The sequence below is a fragment of the Triticum urartu genome, chromosome 1A (genome assembly GCF_056163025.1).
Source record: "Triticum urartu cultivar PI428250 chromosome 1A, HENAU_Tu73, whole genome shotgun sequence".
In the NCBI taxonomy this organism is placed as follows: domain Eukaryota; kingdom Viridiplantae; phylum Streptophyta; class Magnoliopsida; order Poales; family Poaceae; genus Triticum; species Triticum urartu.
In genome coordinates, this window is record NC_141873.1 from 38,807,195 (window position 1) to 38,813,387 (window position 6,193).

Here is a 6,193-nt window from a genome sequence, read left to right on the forward strand (position 1 = left end):
TAGTACCGAAGAACGACGTTTTAGTCATCTTGCCCATGAGGCACGGTTCGCAAGTACCAAGTGATTCATAATCAACTGGTTCCAACAGTCCATCAGAATGGAGTTTCTTCATGCATTTTACACTGATATGACCTAAACGGCAGTGCCACAAATAAGTTGCACTATCATTATCAACTCTGCATCTTTTGGCTTCAATATTATGAATATGTGTATCACTACTATCGAGATTCAACAAAAATAGACCACTCTTCAAGGGTGCATGACCATAAAAGATATTACTCATATAAATAGAACAACCATTATTCTCTGATTTAAATGAATAACCGTCTCGCATCAAACAAGATCCAGATATAATGTTCATGCTCAACGCTGGCACCAAATAACAATTATTTAGGTCTAATACTAATCCCGAAGGTAGATGTAGAGGTAGCGTGCCGACCACGATCATATCGACTTTGGAACCATTTCCCACGCGCATCGTCACCTCGTCCTTAGCCAATCTTTGCTTAATCCGTAGCCCCTGTTTTGAGTTGCAAATATTAGCAACAGAACCAGTATCAAATACCCAGGTGCTACTACGAGCATTAGTAAGGTACGCATCAATAACATGTATATCACATATACCTTTGTTCACCTTGCCATCCTTCTTATCCGCTAAATACTTGGGGCGGTTCCGCTTCCAGTGACCAGTCTGCTTGCAGTAGAAGCACTTAGTCTCAGGCTTAGGTCCAGACTTGGGTTTCTTTTCCTGAGCAGCAACTTGCTTGCTATTCATTTGAAGTTCCCCTTCTTCTTCCCTTTGCCCTTTTTCTTGAAATTGGTGGTCTTATTGACCATCAACACTTGATGCTCCTTCTTGATTTCTACCTCCGCTGCTTTTACCATTGCGAAGAGCTCGGGAATTGTCTTATCCATCCCTTGCATATTATAGTTCATCACGAAGCTCTTGTAGCTTGGTGGCAGTGATTGGAGAATTCTGTCAATGATGCTATCATTCGGAAGATTAACTCCCAGTTGAATCAAGTGATTACAGTACCCAGACATCTTGAGCATATGCTCACTGACAGAACTATTCTCCTCCATCTTGCAGCTGTAGAACTTATTGGAGACTTCATATCTCTCAATCCGGGCATTCTTTTGAAATATTAACTTCAACTCCTGGAACATCTCATATGCTCCATGACGTTCAAAACGTCGTTGAAGTCCCGGTTCTAAGCCGTAAAGCATGGCACACTGAACTATCGAGTAGTCATCAACACGTGACCGCTAGGCATTCACAATGTCTGCAGTTGCTGGCGCAGGTGGTACACCTAGCGGTGCTTCCAGGACGTAACATTTCTATGCAGCAATGAGGATAATCCTCAAGTTACGGACCCAGTCCGTGTAATTGCTACCATCATCTTTCAACTTTGCTTTCTCAAGGAACACATTAAAATTCAATGGAACAACAGCACGGGCCATCTATCTACAATCAACATAGACAAGCAAGATACTATCAGGTACTAAGTTTGTGATAAATTTAAGTTCAATTAATCATATTACTTAAGAACTCCCACTTAGATAGACATCCCTCTAATCCTCTAAGTGATCACGTGATCCATATCAACTAAACCATGTCCGATCATCACGTGAGATGGAGTAGTTTCAACGATGAACATCACTATGTTGATCATATCTACTATATGATTCACGCTCGACCTTTCGGTCTCCGTGTTCCGAGGCCATGCCTGTTATATGCTAGGCTCATCAAGTTTAACCTGAGTATTCCGCGTGTGCAACTGTTTTGCACCCGTTGTATTTGAACGTAGAGCCTATCACACCCGATCATCACGTGGTGTCTCAGCACGAAGAACTTTCGCAACGGTGCATACTCAGGGAGAACACTTTATACTTTGATAATTTAGTGAGGGATCATCTTATAATGCTACCGTCAATCAAAGCAAGATAAGATGCATAAAAGATAAACATCGCATGCAATCAATATAAGTGATATGATATGGCCATCATCATCTTGTGCTTGTGATCTCCATCTCCGAAGCACCATCATGATCAACATCGTCACCGTCTCTACACCTTGATCTCCATCGTAGCATCGTTGTCGTCTCGCCAATCTTATGCTTCTACGACTATCGCTACCGCTTAGTAATAAAGTAAAGCATTACAAGGCGATTGCATTGCATACAATAAACCAACGACCATATGGCTCCTGCCAGTTGCCGATAACTTGGTTACAAAACATGATCATCTCATACAATAAAATTTTAGCATCATGTCTTGACCATATCACATCACAACATTCCCTGCAAAAACAAGTTAGACGTCCTCTACTTTGTTGTTGCAAATTTTACGTGGCTGCTACGGGCTTAGCAAGAATCGTTCTTACCTACGCATCAAAACCACAATGATAGTTTGTCAAGTTGGTGCTATTTTAACCTTCGCAAGGACCGGGTGTAGCCACACTCGGTTCAACTAAAGTTGGAGAAATTGACACCCGCCAGCCACCTGTGTGCAAAGCACGTCGGTAGAACCAGTCTCGCGTAAGCGTACGCATAATGTCGGTCCAGGCCGCTTCATTCAACAATACCGTCGAACCAAAGTATGACATGTTGGTAAGCAGTATGACTTATATCGCCCACAACTCACTTGTGTTCTAATCGTGCATATGACATCTACGCATAAAACCTGGCTCTGATACCACTTTGGGGAACGTAGTAATTTCAGAAAAATTCCTACGCACACGCAAGATCATGGTGATGCATAGCAACGAGATGGGAGAGTGTTGTCCACATACCCTCGTAGACCGAAAGCGGAAGAGTTAGCACAACGCGGTTGATGTAGTCGTACGTCTTCACGATCCAACCAATCAAGTACCGAACGTACGGCACCTCCGAGTTCAGCACACGTTCAGCCCGATGACGTCCCTCGAACTCCGATCCAACCAAGTATTGAGGGAGAGTTTCGTCAGCATGACGACGTGGTAATGATGATGATGTTCTACCGACGCAGGGCTTCGCCTAAACACCGCTATAGTATTATCGAGGTGGATTATGGTGGAGGGGGCACCGCACATGGCTAAAAGATCAAACGATCAATTGTTGTGTCTCTAGGGTGCCCCCTACCCTGTATATAAAGGAGCAAGGGGGGTGCGGCCGGCCAGGAGAGAGGGCGCACCAGGAGGAGTCCTACTCCCACCGGGAGTAGGACTCCCCCCCTTTCCTAGTTGGATTACGACTTGGGAGGTGGAAAGAGGAGGTAGAGAGGAAGGAAGAGGGGGGCGCGCGGCCCAGCCCTGGCCGCCTCTCCTCCTCTCCGTAAAGGCCCACTAAGGCCCATTAACCTCCCGGGGAGGTTCCGGTAACCTCCCGGTACTCTGGTAAAATCCCGATTTCACCCGGAACACTTCCGATATCCAAACATAGGCTTCCAATATATCAATCTTCATGTCTCGAACATTTAGAGACTCCTGGGCATGTCTGTGATCACATACGGGACTCCGAACAACCTTTGGTACATCAAAACATATAAACTCATAATATAACTATCATCGAAACGTTAAGCGTGCGGACTACGGGTTCAAGAACTATGTAAACATGACCGAGACACGTCTCCGGTCAATAACCAATAGCGGAACCTGGATGCTCGTATTGGTTCCCACATATTCTATGAAGATCTTTATCGGTCAGACCGCATAACAATATACGTTGTTCCCATTGTCATCGGTATGTTACTTTCCCGAGATTCGATCATCGGTATCTGAATACCTAGTTTCAATCTCGTTACCGGCAAGTCTCTTTACTCGTTCTGTAATACATCATCCTGCAACTAACTCATTAGTTGCAATTCTTGCAAGGCTTAAGTGATGTGCATTACCGAGAGGGCCCAGAGATACCTCTTCGACAATCGGAGTGACAAATCCTAATCTCGAAATATGCCAACCCAACAAGTACCTTCGGAGACACCTGTAGAGCACCTTTATAATCACCTAGTTACGTTGTGACGTTTGGTAGCACACAAAGTGTTCCTCCGGTAAACGGGAGTTGCATAATCTCATAGTCATAGGAACATGTATAAGTCATGAAGAAAGCAATAGCAACATACTAAACGATCGTGTGCTAAGCTAACGGAATGGGTCAAGTCAATCACATCATTCTCCTAATGATGTGATCTCATTAATCAAATGACAACTCTTTTTCTATGGTTAGGAAACTTAACCATCTCTGATTAACGAGCTAGTCAAGTATTAACGAGCAAGGCTTAAGTGATGTGCATTACCGAGAGGGCCCAGAGATACCTCTTCGACAATCGGAGTGACAAATCCTAATCTCGAAATATGCCAACCCAACAAGTACCTTCGGAGACACCTGTAGAGCACCTTTATAATCACCCAGTTACGTTGTGACGTTTGGTAGCACACAAAGTGTTCCTCCGGTAAATGGGAGTTGCATAATCTCATAGTCATAGGAACATGTATAAGTCATGAAGAAAGCAATAGCAACATACTAAACGATCGTGTGCTAAGCTAACGGAATGGGTCAAGTCAATCACATCATTCTCCTAATGATGTGATCTCATTAATCAAATGACAACTCTTTTTCTATGGTTAGGAAACTTAACCATCTCTGATTAACGAGCTAGTCAAGTAGAGGCATACTAGTGACATACTGTTTGTCTATGTATTCACACATGTATTATGTTTCCGGTTAATACAATTCTAGCATGAATAATAAACATTTATCATGATAGAAGGAAATAAATAATAACTTTATTATTGCCTCTAGGGCATATTTCCTTCACATCAAACATCGGGAATACTTTCCCGGATGTTCCCCCCCCCCTTCGCCAGTAGCACGTACTACTACGTTAGGTCACACCCGACCCATCATATTGCCATGTTATGCTTTGTGATGCTTTGATTGCTCTGTTATTTATTGTGTTCCCCCCTCCGTTACTTCTTTCCGGTAGACCCTGAGACTGCCGGCGACCCCCAATTCGTCTACGGTGTTGACAACCCCTCTGTCTTGCCAGAGCAACCAGGCAAGCCCCCCCCCCCTTGATCACCAGATATTGCCTACTCTTCTCTATACTTCTTGCATTAGAGTAGTGTAGCATGTTACTACTTTCCATTAATCCTATTCTGATGCATAGCTTGTCATTGTTGCTACAGTTTGTTGATACCTTACCTGCAATCCTAAATGCTTAGTATAGGATGCTAGTTTATAATCAGTGGCCCTACATTCTTGTCTGTCTGCCATGCTATACTATCAGTCCGTGATCACGTCGGGTGTTGATCACGGGTATATACTATACTTCATACTTTACATGTTGTGACTAAAGTCGGGTCGGCTCGTTGAGTACCCGCAAGTGATTCTGATGTGGGGGCTAAAGGGGCAGGTGGCTCCATCCAGGTAGTGGTGGGCCTAAGTTCCCGACGGCCCCAGACTATTACTTTGAGGCGGAGCGACAGGGCAGGTTGAGACCACCTAGGAGAGAGGTGGGCCTGGCCCTGGTCGGCGTTCGAAGTTACTTCAAGATAACACGCTTAACAAGATCTTGGTATTTGATCTGACTCTGGCTAATGGCCTATACACACTAACCAACTATGCGGGAGCAGTTATGGGCACTCGACGTCGTGGTATCAGCCGAAGCCTTCGTGACGTCAGCGACTGAGCGACGCGCGCCGGGTTGGACCGCGTAACACAACTTCCTTTGTAATGGAGGTTGCTAGGTCTCCTCACCGGCCGCGTACGCAACATGCAGGTGTGCAATGGGTGATGGGCCCAGACCCCTGCGCCATAGGATTTAGACCGGCATGCTGGCCTCTCTGTTGTGCCTAGGTAGGGCTGCAACGTGTTGATCTTCCGAGGCCGGGCATGACCCAGAAAAGTGTGTCTGGACAAAGGGGATCGAGCGTGTTGGGAAATGTGGCGCACCCCTGCAAGGAAGTTAATCTATTCGAATAGCCGTGATCTTCGGTAATAGGACGACTTGGAGTTGTACCTTGACCTTATGACAACTAGAACCGGATACTTAATAAAATACACCCTTCCAAGTGCCAGATACAACTGGTGATCGCTCTCTCATAGGGCGACGAGGGGAGGATCATCGGTTAGGATTATGCTATGCGATGTTACTTGGTGAACTTACCATCTACTCTCTCCTTCTGCTGCAAGATGGAGGATACCAGAAGCGTAGT